This window comes from Bicyclus anynana, chromosome 1 (genome assembly GCF_947172395.1).
Source record: "Bicyclus anynana chromosome 1, ilBicAnyn1.1, whole genome shotgun sequence".
In the NCBI taxonomy this organism is placed as follows: Eukaryota; Metazoa; Arthropoda; class Insecta; order Lepidoptera; family Nymphalidae; genus Bicyclus; species Bicyclus anynana.
In genome coordinates, this window is record NC_069083.1 from 4640428 (window position 1) to 4660954 (window position 20527).

Consider the following 20527-nt stretch of genomic DNA (forward strand, 5'->3'; position numbering starts at 1 on the left):
TTCCAAGTGACAGCGAACCCCTTACTAACTAATGAACCCCCCCCCCACTCCAAATAAAAAAATAACTTTGCTGAAGAAAATAAGGTTTTTATTTAAATAAAAGTTAACACATAAAGTACCAAAAGAAATGTCTTTGTAATATTAATGTGATGGGTGTGCTTGTTTCTTGTCGCAAATGGATTCAATGTTAGAAGTAATTTTGGACCTTAATTCTGACTCGGTATTAGTTATCAAGCCACCATTACGTAAATCTTGTTGCGAACCCCCTGCCGTCGAATGGCGCACCCCTAGGAGTTCGCGTACCCCACTTTGAGAAACTCTGTGGTAGACAATGTTATAGTAGGCACAGAATAATGAAAAATACAAGGCATGGTAATACTGTATTCTAGCGTCTGTTTTCGGATAGAATCTTGGTAGTCGTAGTTTGAAATTTGGACAAAGCCGTTGCGCTATTTGGTCATGGTTTAGTGCCATTAGTGAATCTTTATTTCCTTTACTAACTACAAAAGTATGAGCGTTAAAGGAAGCGCTAAAATCAGCTGACTGATAAAGATCTGATAAACAGATCCAAGCGTTACGGTCTAGATATCATGAATTTTAAAGGTTATTTGAACTAAAAACGAAACTTACAATTTTTACATTATATGCAACAAAGCGAGGTTTAGGTACAATCATTACGAATATTATGTAAAAATGCATGATATTAATGGATGCTGGCGGTTCGAGATGTCCATGCAAGAGGCCTATGTCCAGCAGTGGACGTCTATCGGCTGACACGGTAAGGTAAGGAACCTTTCCTTTACTTTTTCTACTCTTACCTGAGTTTATTGTGGGTTCTTCTCGGACCAAGGCACTTTGGTACCCTCGTAACTTTAATTTTAAGTTTTCGACTTTACCACCATTAAATCATGACATAACTTGAAGTTTGAGAAGTGCTTGTAACGTCAGCCACAGACGATCCTTTGTAAGAATATCTTTGACCTAATCACCAATAAAATACCTATTTGTTAATTTCGGAAGCTATATAGTTACTAATACAACCAATCAAAGTCCATTTCTAGGAATTCGATTATTAAGTGAAGACTTAAGTGAAACCTCTAACACGATACTATTAAGATAAAAGAGGGTCGTTATGAATGATGAGCTCATTGATCAATAAACAATATGACACCAAAGTGCTTCCCATAAGAGATGCGGGTAGAAATTCCGCAGTTACGGCTTTCAGACAAAGCCATCGACTGAGGTAAGAAAAAGCCGTATAAGTTTCACTTTCATTGTGAAACGAGCACTATTGTGTGCGATGCTGTATAAAGCGGACGAGGCTAGACGCCATTTTGTGTCGCCATTTAGGACGAAAGGGTTGTTCCAAAAACGCAAGCTAAAACAAAAGTTTCACTATTCGAAAATTTTAGTTTTATTTTTAATTCATTATTGACAACCCATATTCGGCTTGCTGTTGAGCACGAGTCTCCTCTTAAAATGACTTTTGAGGTTAGGCTAATAGTCCACCACGCTGGCTCTACCAGTCACCAGTCTAATGCGGGTTGGCAGACTTCACAAACGAAGAGAATCGCGATAGCCCAGTGGATTACTCACGACGGCCAACCTTAGTTGCCAAGTGCGTTCCAGAGATTAGCCTGAACAAATGAGTAAAACCGACAGACAAAAATTTTGAAAAATTCAAAAAGCTTGATTATGTTTTAGTATCGTTTAAATAGCTTTAATCACTTGAAATTGCATGAAGACACTTCAATTTTATTTATATGTATTGATTGATGTGCCAGTATTAGGTGAACTTATCTTTTTACGTCATACTCGTACGACAGTAAGGGCGCACCACCACCTTCTGATAAATGTCGGATAGTCTAAAAGTAATAAGTTTTATCACATTCTTACTTTATGTCAAGTAACGTCCTTATCAACCCATATTCGGCTTACTGCTGAGCTCGAGTCTCCTCTCTGAACGAGAGGGATTACGCCAATAGTCCACCACGCTGGCCCAATGCGGATTGGCAGACTTGACACACGCAGAGAATTAAAAAAATTCTCTGGTATGCAAGTTTCCTCACGATGTTTTCCTTCACCGTTTGAGACACGCGATATTTAATTACTAAAATGCACACAACTGAAAAGGTGGAGGTGCATGCCTCGGACCGCACCCTTCGGAATCGGAGGCAGAGGTCATAATTACTGGACTATCACGGCTTTCTATAGTATGCGCATTATCATCTGAGTCGTCCGGTCATAAAAGTCAAAAAAGATAGGAATGTGCAGCGCGCCTACCTGCGCACCCTAATTATCGATAAACGGCTACCTGCGCACGTGCTAATGATGAGTCAATAATGATTTGGACGATTCTGATTGGTCGGTTTCTAATGTAATTGCATTGCGTATTTTTTTTGCTATAAATGTGTTTACTGCAATTAAATAAATACATTCATGTGTTACTCGTTGCGCACTATGGATACTAATATATAATAAATTTGGCAGAAGACGAAGATTCTGATGATGAAGACTCAGATGAAGATTAATTTTATTTAGTTAATAATTATATAATATGAAATATGTATTATATTAAATCAAATATTGTTAATTTTTTTAATTTTGTGAACAAGATACGATAATAAACTTTACTTATCGATAATATGTCTTTCATTGTTACACCCTTCACTAGACGGCTCCATAAGACCCATAAGTGCAAGCGAGATAGATATAGAGAAATGATTTATGGCCCTAAGACTCAGTTGTTAATGCTATTAGTATAGTAACGACAAAGACAAAATTTGTAAATAAGCTGTCCGACACTTAGCAAGAGATCCGCATCGTATGTACGTATCGGACGCATTTTTAATTTTACGGTTGATTTTTAGTGGTTTGTATTACTTTCTATACAAAGAACACTACGATCCGTTTGAAGCGATCCATACGATGCAGATATGTGGATGCCTACCATAAACCGACCCTAAAGTTCTGTACCTACTCATATTTAATTTTGTCGTTTCAATCCTCAGTTGTTTTGAAAATATGAAATGTAATTAGGTATGTACCAATATAATGTCTCAATGTTTTGAAAACAACCGAGGATTATCTGTAATTAACAATTTTACAGCAACAATTGGCTGCAGCTACAGTTAATTAGGTAATATTTGTTATACAAACGTAGTGAAACGTGATATTGAGCGTAATTTGATAGGTTACTTGTTCGTTCAATTGGTTATTCACTCTGGTTATTAATAAGTATTATAATTACTAGCGGACGCCCGCGACTACGTCTGCGTGGAATTCAGTTTTTCACAAATCCCGCGGGGACTATGGATTTTTCCGGGATGAAAAGTAGCCTATGTGTTAATCCAGAGTAAAATTTATTTCTGTTCCGAATTTCAGCCAAATCGCTTCAGTAGCCGCAGCGTAAAAGAGGAACAAACATACTAACTATACACACTTACACACAAACTTTCGTCTTTATAATATTAGTAGGAAGTAGGATTATTAGAGCCGTGATATCCCAGTAGATATGGACCTCTGCCTCAGATTCCGGAGGGTGTGGGTTCGAATGTTCGGGGCATGCAGCTCCAACTTTTCAGTTGTGCGCATTTAAAGAAATTAAATATCACGTGTCTCAGACGGTTAAGGAAAAACATCGTAAGGAAACCTGCATACCAAAGAATTTTCTTAATTCTCTGCGTGTCTGAAGTCTGCCAATCCGCATTAGGTAGTGGAATTGGCCTAACCCCTCTCATTCTGAGAGGAGACTCGAGCTCGGCAGTAAACCGAATATGGGTTAATAATGATTAGTTATTAAAACAAGTACATATCTCAACGAATATATGTACCTGTATAACGAATATGAATATTATACGAATGTGAGTTTGTTTATACGCTTTCATGTCTGAACTACCAAACAGATTTCAAAAATTCTTTCTGTAGGTGCATTGATCGTGTCGCTTTTTTATGCGGAGGGGTTAAAAAAATAATGAAGTATGCAATTGAATGTTGAATGCTTTCTTCCCCTATTTCCCCTTACCGTCGCAGTACTTATAAAGCAATTTAAAACGTGCAAATTGGATTCGAAAATGCAGAAAAAACGTAGACTGAAATAATAACTAATTTTACGGAACTTGAATAGTTTTAAATATCAAATAGATTTCAATTCTCGATGATAGGAAAAAAACTGTTGAAGCTATTTTATCGTTGTGGTAGACCAGGGTTTCTCAAACTTTCGGCTCCACGAACCCCTAATCAAATTTCCAAGTGACAGCGAGCCCCTTACTAACTAATGACCCCCCCCCCCACTCCAAATAAAAAAATAAATTTGACTGCTGAAGAAAATAAAGTTTTTCTTTAATTTAAAGTTTACACATAAAGTACCAAAAGAAATGTCTTTGTAATATTAATGTGATGGGTGTGCTTGTTTCTTGTCGCAAATGGATTCAATGTTAGAAGTAATTTTGGACCTTAATTCTGACTCGGTATTAGTTATCAAGCCACCATTACGTAAATCTTGTTGCGAACCCCCTGCCGTCGAATGGCGCACCCCTAGGAGTTCGCGTACCCCACTTTGAGAAACTCTGTGGTAGACAATGTTATAGTAGGCACAGAATAATGAAAAATACAAGGCATGGTAATACTGTATTCTAGCGTCTGTTTTCGGATAGAATCTTGGTAGTCGTAGTTTGAAATTTGGACAAAGCCGTTGCGCTATTTGGTCATGGTTTAGTGCCATTAGTGAATCTTTATTTCCTTTACTAACTACAAAAGTATGAGCGTTAAAGGAAGCGCTAAAATCAGCTGACTGATAAAGATCTGATAAACAGATCCAAGCGTTACGGTCTAGATATCATGAATTTTAAAGGTTATTTGAACTAAAAACGAAACTTACAATTTTTACATTATATGCAGTAAAGCGAGGTTTAGGTACAATCATTACGAATAGTAAGTAAAAATGCATGATATTTATGTATGCTGGCGGCTCGAGATGTCCATGCAAGAGGCCTATGTCCAGCAGTGGACGTCTATCGGCTGAAGGTAAGGTAAGGTTTCTATTCTACAAGGTACACATACACAACAATAAGTAAAGGAAAGGTAAGGAACCTTTCCTTTACTTTTTCTACTCTTACCCGAGTTTATTGTAGGTTCTTGTCGGACCAAGGCGCTTTGTACCCTCGTAACTTTAATTTTAAGTTTTCGACTTTACCACCATTAAATCATGACATAACTTGAAGTTTGAGAAGTGCTTGTAACGTCAGCCACAGACGATTCTTTGTAAGAATATCTTTGACCTAATCAACAAAAAAATACCTATTTGTTCATTTCGGAAGCTATATAGTTACTAATACAACCAATCAAAGTCCACTTCTAGGAATTCGATTATTAAGTGAAGACTTGAGTGAAACCTCTAACACGATACTATTAAGATAAAAGAGGGTCGTTATGAATGATGAGCTCATTGATCAATAAACAATATGACACCGAAGTGCTTCCCATAAGAGATGCGGGTAGAAATTCCGCAGTTACGGCTTTCAGACAAAGCCATCGACTGAGGTAAGAAAAAGCCGTATAAGTTTCACTTTCATTGTGAAACGAGCACTATTGTGTGCGATGCTGTATAAAGCGGACGAGGCTAGACGCCATTTTGTGTCGCCATTTAGGACGAAAGGGTGGTTCCAAAAACGCAAGCTAAAACAAAAGTTTCACTATTCGAAAATTTTAGTTTTATTTTTTATTCACCATTCCTCATTGACAACCCATATTCAGCTTACACGAGCACGAGTCTCGTCTTAGAATGAGAGGGGTTAAGCTTAACCTTAGTGGTCAAGTGCCCAGGAAATAAAGAAGAGAAAGAAGCTGGTTGGATAGGATTCGGTGGGCGAAATTTTTCAGTTATGGTCATTTTGAGAAATTAAATATCACGTGTCTCAAACGGTGAAGGAAAAATATTCTCTACGAATGTGATGTGAATGTGAAATCTGCCAATTCGCATTGGGCTAGCGTGATGGAGACTAGTGCTCAACAGTGAGGCGAATATGGGTTGTTAATGATGATATAAGTTATCCCACTAATAATATTGATATTTAAAATATACTATTCTACGTTATACATTAACCACTTGTATTATAATGGAAGATGAGATTTTGAATGGCCATAAAATCTTTTTTGGTAAATCAACATAATATTAGTTACATGGATATGGGCATGATGTAGTCTTAAGGCCATTTTTCATTTCAAGGTAGAGCTTTGAACTCAACTCATGGAAAATAACAACTATTTCTTATTCCATTATCACGCATGTTAGAAAATAATAAGTTTTGAATCTTTTAATACACGCACATGCACCAAATCACGCAATGGACTACAAATGGAGTTACTTAGATTGTAAATTTAACAAAATATAGTAAGTAATGATATTCTTATTGTTTTATTCCATGCACGAGAACATTAAAGAGCTTATAATGAACAAGACAAATCTAACGATATTCTATTTACGTCAATCCGTTCAGCGGTTTGGAAGTTATGAGGTTGTAAAGAACATAACATAAATACAAGATACGCGTGAAAAACATAACCCTTCTTACAGTCAGGTAAAAAGTGAGACATGCACTTTAAACTTAGCTAATCAGATAAGATTCGATAATTGAGAAATAATAACTAAACAAATTGACCCGAGCTGGTCATCAGACCTACAAAGGTCTTCCAATATAAAACAATGTGGAAGGAAACTGTGATAATAATATTATTAAGTTAAAACGCAAACACAACTATGATAGAAAAGAAAGATTTTACATTGTACTTCATCATTATTAGTCTATTTTAAAGGCAGAACCCATTTTAATACTACAAAGGCAGGCCTGTAGAGATGATAAGGAGATAGTCATTATAATGATTCGTAAATTATTGATAACTTAGCTCTAAAACCACCAACAATAATGAATAAAGCAAAGAAGAGTAGTATACTTAGAAAACTACAAAATGGCGCCAAAGAAAGACGGGTTCGAAAGAAAAAGTAATTAGTACAACTATGGTTAGACCGAAGCGGACGTGTATTCCATTAGTGGCAGCTACAAAAAACAAAGTAAACACATTAGCTTCCCCATCACACACAAGGAAGAGCAAAGGTGATCATTAGTGAACAGTCTCGTGGTAATAGCTCCTTGCTTGAAAACTAATGAAAGTTGAACATGATAGAGTAGGTAAACACCGTCAATTAGTTATTCAAACAGGCATTCTACAGTTCGTAGGTTTGTATGCCAATTTTGAAAGGAAAAGGCATTGCTGTCATTGATTTAAGACAAGCTACTTGTCTGACAATTCCAAAAGCTCATAGCTAGAATTATTATTTGGTGTATTCTTAGGATATACCTACTGGAGCCTTCCGAAATGTACATGATAGTGAATGTAGTGAATGGTCAATATCTCATGAAATATTATCCTCATAATAAAAAAAAAAAACATGTGCGGATTCGGTTTTACATACTAATGAATTTTCGTTGATATTAGTTGATTATTTAGAATATTTATCTAATACGATATAAAGTTTGCAAAGGTTGCAATTTTTATGCACGATCATTGACCATTCAAGCAATTGATGACGGATATACTCGCAAATGGCCAATAACAGTCAGGCAATGATAGCCAGGTCATGCATTCAATATGTAGCGACTAGATAGATTTCGCTTAACCAACCACTTCATATATTTTGCCTCTCTAAATATATACATATCGAAGAAGAAAATTTCTATTATAACATTTTACGGAGGTGTGGAGGATTTTATATGAGTGTTGCCATAAGGAGAAAATTACATACATATACGCCTTAAAGGTTCGGTACAAACTGACATCCTAAAAGTCCTATATTCGTTTCCCAGCATTGTATATTTACATATACTCCGAGGACAGACTTATTAGTCTAATTAGTAAAAAGTAAATCTGCTCTGGGATCATAGCTTCACTCAAAAATTTCCTGTTCTTAAATTATAATATTTCTGTCAGTGATAACGTAGAAAGGGCATCGGACCTTGAGTTTAATGGTAGAATAAATATTTGCTGAAAAGTAAAGATTTGTGACGTTCTTATCAAAGTGTATACACAGTACACGATACTGGAAAAGTAAATTCTCCTACATACTCGTACAAGTAGTACTTATATAAACATCTATTTGAAACTTTTAGTCTGAGAGAAACGTAGATTGAAAATACTTCAAAACTTGGTGCTGGCGGCTCGAGACCGTTGTGTTTGGAAGTCCATGCAAGAGGCCTATGTCCAGCAGTGGACGTCCATCGGCTGATAATGATGATGACGATGAAACTGTATTATTTGATCTAACCTTTAAAACTGTTATAAAGAAATAAGAGAACTCTTAAGTATATTATTTCATGGTTTATACCTTATCACTACAGACGCAAACGTAGTTAGGGTTGCAGTAAGAGCAATCGCATTCCGCGCATTCGCTCCAGAAAATTTCGCCGTTGCAACCGAGCCGGCCGCCGGTTTCAACGTCCACCCACGTCGAACGCTTCATGAGTCCGACCACAAACCAATGTCCATAGATAATCCTAGATCATCACCAGTGCAAACAAAAAAAAAAACACCAATCACATCACCCACACTTAAAAAAAAACTGTTAATTTGTATAATGTATAAATAAATAAACCTTCTTGGTCAAATAAAATCCAAAATTGTCAAAACAATCGATTCAAACGGATTAGAAGTACCAGGAGAGCATAAGATGCATGGAGTCGCGTCACCGTGGCAGCAGGACCGCCGCGCTACGGCTCATCGGAGAGACTGTTCACTAGGCGCGCCATACGAACCCGAGGCGTTCACCTACGTGCTCAAATAGGAACTCCTCAAGAACGCTCAGCTCAACACGATACGCTACGAAAAATCTGTATTTTACTCGTAATTAAATTAAAAATACACAAATAAAAAAACAAACAAAGAATACCGATCTTCCGCTCCGAATAATACGACTCAACAAAGTAACTGAAACAAAACAAAAACCGTGAAGAGCAGACGAGAATATTCCGATGCAAAAAGCAACGTTTTTATTTTAACATTAAATCCATTACGTATTCGTACTTAGAGATGAAAATTTAAGTGGTTAATTAACGGAATTTACTCTATGAGTGTCAGTTGAATTTCTTTTTAAGAAACTCTTAAAATTCACAACAGTTTATAAGAAAACATAATGACTCTACAAATGGTTGTTAAATATTAAATTAATGAGTCCAATTTTTGTACACTTAATGAAGATACGAGTATTTAGATTATCTCTCGAGAGAATATTCGACTATAAAACTCACTTCGTGCGTTTTATAAAATAATCTGTTTCATAATCTACTAATGAAGTTTAATACATTAAAAGTAAAAATAACATTACGATATACTAAGATTGATAATATGTTCCTAATAATACACAAATAGAAATGCACAAAATCCATAGTTATCCAATAACCGTACATAATTTTCACAGATTTTTTACAATCATAATGAAAAGAAAAATCACTCAGGATTCAATAAAACTTTGATCGCGACCATAGACTAATACGATCGTCCGCCTACACAACTAACAGCTGACAATGACAGTAAAGTAAATACCATTCATTCAATACAACACAATGCTATGTTGACAAATAACAGAAATACGTGCATTCATCGCTTACTACGAATTCATATTAGCGTCTCATCATACCTACTAAAGTTGTTGGACTACTTTCAAATTATGTTATTTTTCTCATTATATAATGAAGATAAAATATGTATAATATTATTCTTATGCAAAATTTAGAGATGATCAACTAAGATTGTTGGTAGTTTAGGAAGTTAAAAATTTTTATTCTCGCAATTATAAAAGTTATTATTCTTAGTTTTAACACAATTCTCAAAAAGAATATAAAAGGGTGTTGATTGATATTTAGAAAAAAGAAAATGCAGTATTTATATTCTAAGAAGCGAGGACAACACGATGCGATTGACTTATGCCAATAACGAATAGGTACGACGATAAACGAAATACAAAAATTTAAGAAAAGAAGAAGCGATTTTGGAGTATAAAATAAAACATTAAAACAATCGGCCTGTAAAGGTCGTGTACCAAAAAAAAAACACTTAATTAATACATTCACTTCAGCAACTAATACATGCACGACCAAAAATACAGAAAAGTTTTAAAAATCACATATCTTGCCTCAATATTACAAAAAAAAAATTAAAATATCTTTATTGAACTAAAATAAGTTATAGAATGGTTATATGTTTATAATGAACAGTGCAAATCATTGTTTTTTTTTAAATAGTTTCTATTCTCAAATGCAACAGTTACATTCATTAGTATTTAGGTTAAAGTAGCAAACGGGTACGAATATAGAGCAGTTTTTCCGCCATCTGCAAGCAAATGGTGCATGATGCTTATTATCATAATGCATCACACGTCGATCATTATTTGTTTTGAAAGTGTAACAGTTCAGTTGAGATACTTGCAGCAAGTATAAATTTATTAACAATACTTATTGCAAAGTTATATTGTTTGTCTTAGCACATAGAGTGAATTGTCTATTGTTTTTCTTTTTAATAAATTCAGACGGAATTGTATGAAATTATTATAATAATATAGTAAGTAATAATAAATTAGTCCTACTAATACAAACGTGAAAGTGTGCATGGATGTTTGTTACTCTTTGACGCCGCTACTACTGTAGCAATTTGGCTCAAATTTGGAATGGAAATAGATTTTACTCGAGTTTTATTGTAACTTTAACAATAATAATTAACTAATAACAAAAATGTACATATAATTGAAAAACACAATTATCCATTTTCATTTCATTTATTTTATTTTTTACTACAAAAATACATATTACAATAATTATGCCTAATTCATAGTGCAACATAAACTACAGTTAGTTTTCCTGTGTACAGTGCACTGGTTGTTATAATTACATCATCATCATCATCATCGGCAGTCAAGTTAAGACTCGATTCTTCTAATCTCCCTTAAAACCCTTAGTTCATGTTAATCTCCCAAATTAATCAAAGCCGAAGAGACAAATTGAGCACACTTTCGTTTCTAAAATAAAAACAGAGAAATCTCGTCAGAGTAGGACAATTCCGTGATTCGACGATTCAATAAAATTGGTCACAAACGTTCGGCTGTTTGGATCATTTCGTACGTGATATGGTTTATTTACAAGAACTAATAATAACCAAAAGAGGTAAAGTTTGTGGTATTGTAGAGGTAATCTCTGGATCTACTGAACCGATTTTGAAAATTCTTTTATCACTAGAAAGCCACATTATTCATGAGCGTCATAGGCTATATTTTTTCTTCGAATTCTACGAGGGTAAAATCGAGGGGCGTCGGCTCGTTGTAGGTATTCGTAAGTACATTATGGATTCTTGCACTGAACTATTTGTGGTATCTATAAATTTAAAGCAACTATATACTGAGATTAGACTTACAAAAAGTTAAAGGCGATTATAAATGGTTAAAAGGTCATTATTTATATACGTACTTATAAGATTATACATCGAAATATGATTCGATTTTTTATAGTTAAATACAGCGGCAGTTGAGTATAAATGGTAAGATTAAAACGTTAGTTACTATTGTGGTAGGATGAAAGAACTAAAAATGTTTCAAACCAAGTTAATTATTTAAATAAACAGGTTTTTATATCACTAAGTATACAAAGAGCATACCGTTTTGCTTCAATTAAATTGTTTTCTTGATAAATTCATAATAATTATTGACGTCTATACGAGGTATGCGGTAATGAAATTCAGATATTATCTATTGATGTATATTATCTAAATATAGAGTTGTTAGATCAGAAACTTGTTACCGTGTGCTTGCACATTATCAAAGTTCATTAATGCAGTTTCGATAACGTCAGAGTTAATATAAATTCTACATTCTATAATGGCCAACTGATTTCCCAATTAAAATTTTATAAATGTTGACGCAATTGAAATACATATTAATATTTATATATAGCTTAGACAAAACACGTATTTGTACATAGTTCAAACCATTTTTTATTGATAACAGGTAAGTAACAGGTATTTTTTTTGTTTCACAATTATATCTCTCCTAGTTTTTTTTTCTTTTTGTATAGACAAACGGTTGACCTTGAAAGTCGATGTTACAAAAAGACCTTTTAAAGACGATGCCATATTTCATTTCTTACCAATTAATTAAAGAGAAACCATTAAATAAGTATGAATTAGGATCTGAATGAAGATTTTATTTAATTTTAAAATGCATCGTTGAAATTATTTATACGGCATAGACACTAAACGCTCAGAACATGTTTAAATTGATCACAAAAGTGGATCACAAAGTCAAATTGCAACTTTTAATGATGTCATTGCCGTGTAATTTTTTAAACCGTTTCACTTTTACTTTGATCAAATGATATCTGATGATGTTCCGATGACTGTTGAAATTGAAAATCATTCGAGCTGTCAATACGTTTTTATTAATAAAAGTCCAGCTTACCGAGATGAGAGGCAATCACGATAATACCCATGCAAACATAGAGTTAGCAGACAAAAGCTTTCGGGTCAGAGCTCAGACTAACTAGATAAAGACCTGCCTCGCAAGACATTATTTTTCTGTCAAAGTATATGATCAACGATCTTATGCGATTATAAACACTGTCTCTATAGAATCGATGTTTCATAGTTTACAATCGTGTCCGTCGGTTAAAAACCTCCGTAAAAATACCTTTTTGTGTAGTTAAATGGTGTAAAAAACGAACAAAAACTGCTAGTTTAGTATAAGATATGTGTGAAATCTAAGCTCGTTTTCCATAGAAAATGGCAGAAAATTTTGTTCGTGAATTTGGGTGCGATACTAGTCCTTATGTATTTAGTCTGAGGGTCAGTGGTACGCCGGTGGGCAGACTCTTTGTGCGATATTCGGCGGCATATGATGACTTAGCCAAATTTGAAAAAAAAGATAATGCACGCGAAGAAGCAAATTAGAATAAAAGAAAAAATAAATTTGATGTGTTACTGGTTTCACTTATTAGATTCAGATCAGATTTTCTATTTATTAATTTTATTAGAAACTATATTTTTGTTTTGAGTTTGCCAATAACTTTTATATTCGAAGTTTAATAATTTATGCTTTTCATATATGAAGGTACATATTTTAGATATAAAAAAGAGTTTTATAGGAATATAAGTATACATAAGAATTTAATCAAAGAGAAAATTCGTCAAAGATGATACCTAGCATCCTTACAACATCAGCAGAAAACGTGAAATCGATTATTTGGAAGACAGCGCGTATTGCAAATTTTGCAACAATCTTCTGGTCATATTGAAACAACAATAAAATTAACATACAGATAACACAAATTGCTGGAGTGTAAATTGTTATATAACAGTCTTTTATAACATTGTGTCTAGATATAAATTTTTCGCCCAAAATAAACTCCTAACTACAATTCAGGTTGTACTATTTAAATCTGTTTTTCTAAATCACAAAACTGCATTTTAAAGAAATTTTTGGAATGAATTTGACTAAGCGGTATTAGATCAATATTTCAATTTTAATCAAGCAAGCAGATCTGATTATTTTGTATGGTATAAAGTATCAGAACCTCTTAGTTCTAAGTAAGAGTTACTACAGTTAATAAAAACAAAATTAACTTTAGACAACTTGGCTGACTGACTTGAACGTAACATAGTTAGCGCTAAACCGGTTAAGCTATTCGCTTAATTTTTATGTTTTAACATATTTAATGCTTGAGGTCTCTCGCTCTGTAGACTACGTTGAATCGTAAATACAAACGCGCTGTAGTGTGAAATAAATATGGTCAAAGTGAGATTGCATTTAAATCTATGCCGAGAACGCATAATGGTAATGAGCTAGCAAAGGCACACACTAAAGACACAACGACAGATAGACAACAAAAAGTCGCTATGTACTCCAAAATAAATGATAAAGCTAACACTCCATTCAACGAGACATAATTATCAATACATATAAATAAAATTGATGTGGCTGTCTGTGATTTCAAGATAACTGTGTTTTTTCATGTGCTAATAGTTATTTACTCGATACTAAAACAATCAAGCTTTTTAAAAAAATATATCAGTCTTTCTGAACAGATAGAAAGACAGACAATTTTTTTTCTTTAATCTCTGGAACGGATGAACTGATTTTAACAGAACCTTCACTGGTATAAAGAGGAGGTTATTGAACAACATAGGCTACTTTATCCACGAAAATTGTATGGTTCCCGCGGGATTTATGATAAACTGAACTACACGCTTTTCGGACGTCTGCTAGTAGTAGTATAACAACTTATTGTTTGAGTAATTAATAAAATCTAGGAATAATTTCGGAAGGCAATCCAGCAATACGGTTTGAAATACAAAATCTTTTATGTGAACTGAACCTTAATGAGACTCTGTAGCCGCCCGTAACAAAAACTGCCATTAATTAAATAGAATTCAATAGACTGCAGGGAGTATCAAAGAATGCAAGAAGCATTCGGAGCGTAAAGCGCAGCTGCATTGCTTTTTACGATTTTAAAATGGCACATTAGCGTATTTTGCTGTTGATCTAATTAAAAATGGAATACTGGAACAGCGAATTCCAGATTTCTTTAACTTTAATGCTTCATTTCATGAATTCTGTCCTGAATTCATGAAAATTAATAAGCGTATCTGTCGAATACGCGTATTAATTTTCATCCTCATTTGGTATATAGCTATTAAGAGCTTAAGTTATAATCAACTTATTAACTATATAGTCATTTAGCAATTGACCCGAAATAGTGAGTGCAAATTTTGACTATATCACTATTTCTTCATAACTGGACTTGGAAATATACTTTATAGAATCGTTCCGACTGAGATTTATGCTGAGATCAGATTTTACTGTTAAATTATACGATTTCATTTAAAATAACTATTGAAAGAATAAATATTAATCTAAATGATTTCATTTCTTGCCTTCGCGAATTCTCACATTACCTAATACATAAATGATAATCTGATAAGTTCCTTCTCGCGGCTACCATCTAAGAGTCATTACTAGCCGATGGAAGTCCAGTGATGGACATGGATTTTCTGGTAGAACTTAGGAGTTACCTGTATCCAGCGGTTTACAGACCGATACAACCTATAACAGTCTCTGTATACATTAGGAATAATCCATCATCATCATGTCAAAATTTCCACTCCGCCAGTCATTATATATTCAATCAAGCATTACTGTCACCTGAATATCAAAAGAAATGAAGCCGAATGTCAAAACATTTATATTCGGTGTTAATCTATCCATCACATTATTAAGCTTAGGTTACCGATTGATTTGATGTCAGTTAGGTTAACGATTTTAATCTTCTGTGAATCGACAGATGTTAGTGACGTTAACAACAATTAAAGTAGTGTTCTTCAAGGGTTTATCTACTAAAAGTACATATGTTTTCATTGAAAATTTTTATCAATTTTATTTGCAAGAATGATCTCTACTCTTATATGAAATATCAAGGTTTGGGCAGTTGAGTTTAATTTCACGAGCCAGGGTCAACAACGCAGTCTGTATTAGGTAAGGATATGTGGGCGAACCGCATTATAGGCACACATACTTGACTTGTTTGGTTATTATATATCTAAATAGGATATACAACGATGACCACATTATATACTTATAGATTTAAGAATGAAGCTTATTTTAGCATGGAACCCACGCATTTTATGAATTATTATTTGACTCAAACCGTTTTCCCAAAGGACAAAGGATACATTTGAACTTTTCAAACATACGAGGATCTCGAGTGAATTAAAATCTCGAGTGAAGTAATAACACGACTGTTTTTCTGATTGTGTAAGAGCAGTAGGCTCCTTAATAGGACCTCCAGCGTCACCGAGGGGTTAGACAAGCGCAGAAACATCGCCTGATGGAACCCGATTATGAAGAGATGGGCAGAACGATTCTCTAAGGGCGAAATCAAATTCTTTATTTTAAGTAAAGTCAATTTTGTCTGTTCGAATTCGATTTCGATTCGATTCGAGTTCGATTCGAATGATTCTATTACCGTTTCAGAAGTCTAAGAGCCGACAAGAAACTCAGGAGTTGCTCTTTCTTTAAAAATCATCATTTTAATTATTCTCCCCGTCGACGAGCAGTATGAGGATCTTCGGGCAAAATTTTTGCTTATTGCAACGCTCTTGCATCGCTTGAACGTCAACTGTCTGTTCTTTCATGATTGCATACAATATAAAGCATCGTATTCATCTATTATAGTATACGATACAAAGTATTCACCACTAAAATACGAATATATCAAATGGTTTGATTGTGAAAGTGTGTGGAGATGTTTGGTTATTTGTTACTCAATCACGCATCAACGGCTGAACGATTTTTAATTTGCATACTATGTCTTAAATGTTATTTGATTTGGCAACTTCTGGCGATTGGATTGGACATTGGTCTTACTAGGAAGGAGTCTCGAGTTTGTTTTACTTGATTAAGTTGATAATTAATTTACGATTTCTAATGGTTAACCAATCTGCTATCTCGTAATTCATACTTTTGAACGAAATCGTCATTTTATTAACCTTCAACTTAGTATATAATATCTTTAACTTTAGATCACCATTTAAGTTAAACGCATCGCATAATAATTGTAATAATAAATATGAGCTAGCGAAATGTTTAGACTTGCATGAAAGCATTTCTATGCTATGAAACTAGACACTAGACAGTACTTTAATTTCAAAAATCTTGCCCGTTATTTTATTTCTGTTCGTTAGTTTTGAATAGGGTTTTTCCCTATCCCTAACACGTACGTTTCTTGTATGCTTGAGCAAACACGTCACGACACTTCAAACAATGAAAAAAGCTTTCAAATATCTCAAAAGGGGCCGTTCACTCACCCGTGAGCCTACACGGTACAGCCTAGTTAAGCTTCATTTCCATGAGAGATGTGAGATATGCGAGGATGCGTAGGAACTGAATCAATTCAATTCAAATTATGTTCAAATTTGAGAACTGATGCATCACTTTCGTATGAACCTAAAAAATGTCTTCACAGAATATCAAAAAGCCCATAAAGTATTATTTACTATCTAATCAGCCTAAAATGAAACAATCATGCTGTAAGATTTAGGAAAACAAATCCTGACAATGCAAGTTCATAAAATATCAAAACCAAAGTTTCTGTTTAGTGTAAATTGAAATATTCAACATGGAGTTTTTTTGTTCAACACATTTGCTCTCGATGGTTTTATTGAAATGATGAAGACAATAGAACGCCTTGACTTGACCAGACAAGCGATTAGGCTTGTTATAGTTATGAAAGGTATTCTAAGGTTTGTTTTTTCTCATGGATTAGTCAAAGGTGTCACACGTTGCGTTGAAGAACGCCATGTAACTTAAGTTTTCTCATAGCTTAGGGGTTGATACTACTACTACATCATACTACATCGCGTTAAAAACAAAGCTATTTAACCTAATCGGTGGAAAGTTAGCATTACAGCTGATGAATGTTGGTGTATCAAATATCACAAAAACTTCAAGTATTTGACCTACCGAAACGCGTAAATCTGTTTTATATGAAACCGTAAGTACCGTAAGCGACGTCTAGCCGTAAAGCGTGCCAATTACGTGAAATAAGTGCCGTTAATAATCTGATGAAAGTATTTAACGCGACCGAATTTAGCAATAAAACGGGTCCAGTTTAACTGCACAATTGTTACTTTCGTTCTTACTGCCTCAATAATGCTGAAACTAAATCTAACTTTCTCAGTTTTAAAGTTACGTGGTCATCTATGCACTAAAAATATTACAATCACGCTGATATTATCATCATTTTAACTATTTTAAACGTAAAATAGAGTGGTGTTATAAGGTTGACCTATCTGTATGTGTATGACATTGTGTAGCTTCTAAACGAATGGACCGATTAAGTAAGATGGGGTTTTTTTCGTTTAAAAGCTGTCACATTTGAGATGGTTCTTAGCTTTATATGATGAAGATTCCATAAGTTAATCCGATGATATTGGTTTTTATTATTACAATGGAGAGAATAATGTCTTTATTTTTAAATTCAGGGGTATTTCAATATCTAACTTTAATTTGTTAAAGGAAAGATAAACAAGGGCTACTATCTCTTAAAAGATTTAGAGCTTTGAGTCCAAGTAAGCTTAGGTAAACCTAAACCCTTAGCTCAATAATTCGTATTGAGAACAATTAATTGTAATGGATTTATATTGAAATAAAATCCACTACAATTAATAAAAAGCATGCTCTAGATATCCTGTTGTTAAAGGATCTTATATTACCCGAATACCTTCTCCACGAATTTTTCGATATTGATGCCGCATATTAATTTAGGGGACTATGAAATTTATTATACATGATTAATAGAATAGCTATCTATTTCCCAACAATTATATAAAATCTACGGTGAAGACAATAGAGTCTCTATCTCTAGAGTTATGAGCACGTAACAGGAGATGACATTAAAAATCGAAACATTTTTTGCGCACATATTACGGAGGAAGAGCCTAGACTAATAGTAGCTCGCCATAATTAAATTTTTTTTTTTTTTAATTTTTTATTCTTTACAAGTTAGCCCTTGACTACAATCTCACCTGATGGTAAGTGATGATGCAGTCTAAGATGGAAGTGGACTAACTTGTTAGGAGGAGGATGAAAATCCACACCCCTTTCGGTTTCTACACGGAATCGTACCGGAACGCTAAATCGCTTGGCGGTACGTCTTTGCCGGTAGGGTGGTAACTAGCCACGGCTGAAGCCTCCCACCAGCCAGACCTGGACAAATTAAGAAAATCTCAATCTGCCCAGTCGGGGATCGAACCCAGGACCTCCGTTTTGTAAATCCACCGCGCATACCACTGCGCCACGGAGGCCGTCAAAAATAATTAAAAAGACTAAGAAAAATTTATATTTATTGCTAATCTAATTGTGGTTTGTTTAATTACATATGAACCCATACAAGCTTCCTTGAATCATTTGGTAGATGTATATTGTACACACAAGTTTCTAAAAGCAAACATAAATACGTATTTTTATTTTCATCTTGATAGAAGTTGTTGTTATGAACAAGTTATGAAACAGAATGTGTAATAATAGGTTTGCGTATGTCTATGATATAATACCTTGCGGTCGGCAAGGATTCAAGAGAACTCTGTACAGTCTTCGAACTATGCTTACCTTGGGAATGGAATGTAGCAAACAAAGCCTTTAGACCAGTTTGAACAATGATAGTTGTTAGTTTGCAAGAATTATGTTAATTATTTTGTTTGGAGACTTACAAGCAGGTAGCGTTGTAATTACTACTGAAGAAATAAGCTTCATATTATATTATAAATCTAATAGGAGATATCAATGAGGAGATATTAATGAGGACATCAAGCGGATTGCAGGGAGCCGCTGGATGCTGGTGGCTCGAGACCGTTGTGCTTGGAAGTCCATGCTAGAGGTATACGCCCAGCAATGGACGTCTATCAGCTGATAATGATGATGACGATGATGAATAGGAGATAGCATTAAAGCCATCTCGAAAAATGTTAAGAGTACGATAACAAATGCAAGATGGTAATGTTTTTTCTAAACTGTACAATTATCATGCCAATATAAAGAGATGATGATCCTCTTTCACATTCTTAAGTCACATTCGTACTAATTCCTTAAAATTCTGTTTAATTCGGTTTAATACAATATGCTATGTAAAAACAAAAAAGCTAAGCTAAGGTTAGATTAGCTATATACCTTTTAAAACTTAGTTAATTAAATTTATACTCAAGTTATATAACCTAAACAACCAATTAGGTACGTTACATAAATCTAAAACTCATTAGGGACTCAATAGTCGTCCAATTATGTTGTTAAATGTAAACTAAACAAAACCGAGAGCTGTTACTGCACCACCAAGTCGCCTTGCATTCCATTACATGGGAAGCAAAGTAATAACCAATTATGTATTATAATAGTTAGAATACATTATCTAAGAACTCACTCGAACCTATCTAGGACATATTATGCGACAGGAGGACTGCAGTTTGAAAAAGTTAATAGTAAGATAACAAGGTCAGGAAAAGACCGTTCACTACACGATGGCTGGCTGACAGAAGACAAACATATACGTGAATAAAGATCCCGTAGATATCGGTACAAGACATTGATTCTTTCGAGGTTTGGATCTTTCCAAAACTATGACCTTCAGAAATGAAAAAGCAAACGCTGAGAGAGAGACTCTATCGCTAAGAGAGAGTATCTATAAAAGTGTCTTTTGAGTCATCTGAGTCCAGAGAGTATCTGGTTAGAACCATCCGAAGAAATATAAATTCAACTATTCCTTATTTTCATCAGTTTCTTTAAAAACTTCTAAATGTGAAGGTTAAAACAACATACAAACAATAGGCATGTTTTATTAGTATTGTTATTGTTAGGATTATTTAAATGACCTGTGAGATATCGTGGGAAGTTTAGACGTAAAATCATACTTCTCACGATATAGCACTATTAATTGTTTATTACTGGTTC

At 34.2% G+C, this 20527-nt stretch overlaps 1 protein-coding gene across 5 annotated transcripts in view; it reads right to left on the reverse strand.

The window, feature by feature from the left end:
* Nucleotides 1-20527, reverse strand: part of LOC112050201 (guanine nucleotide exchange factor DBS) — a 135658-nt gene that overhangs the window by 42882 nt on the left and 72249 nt on the right. The gene's annotated exons all lie outside the window — the stretch shown is intronic.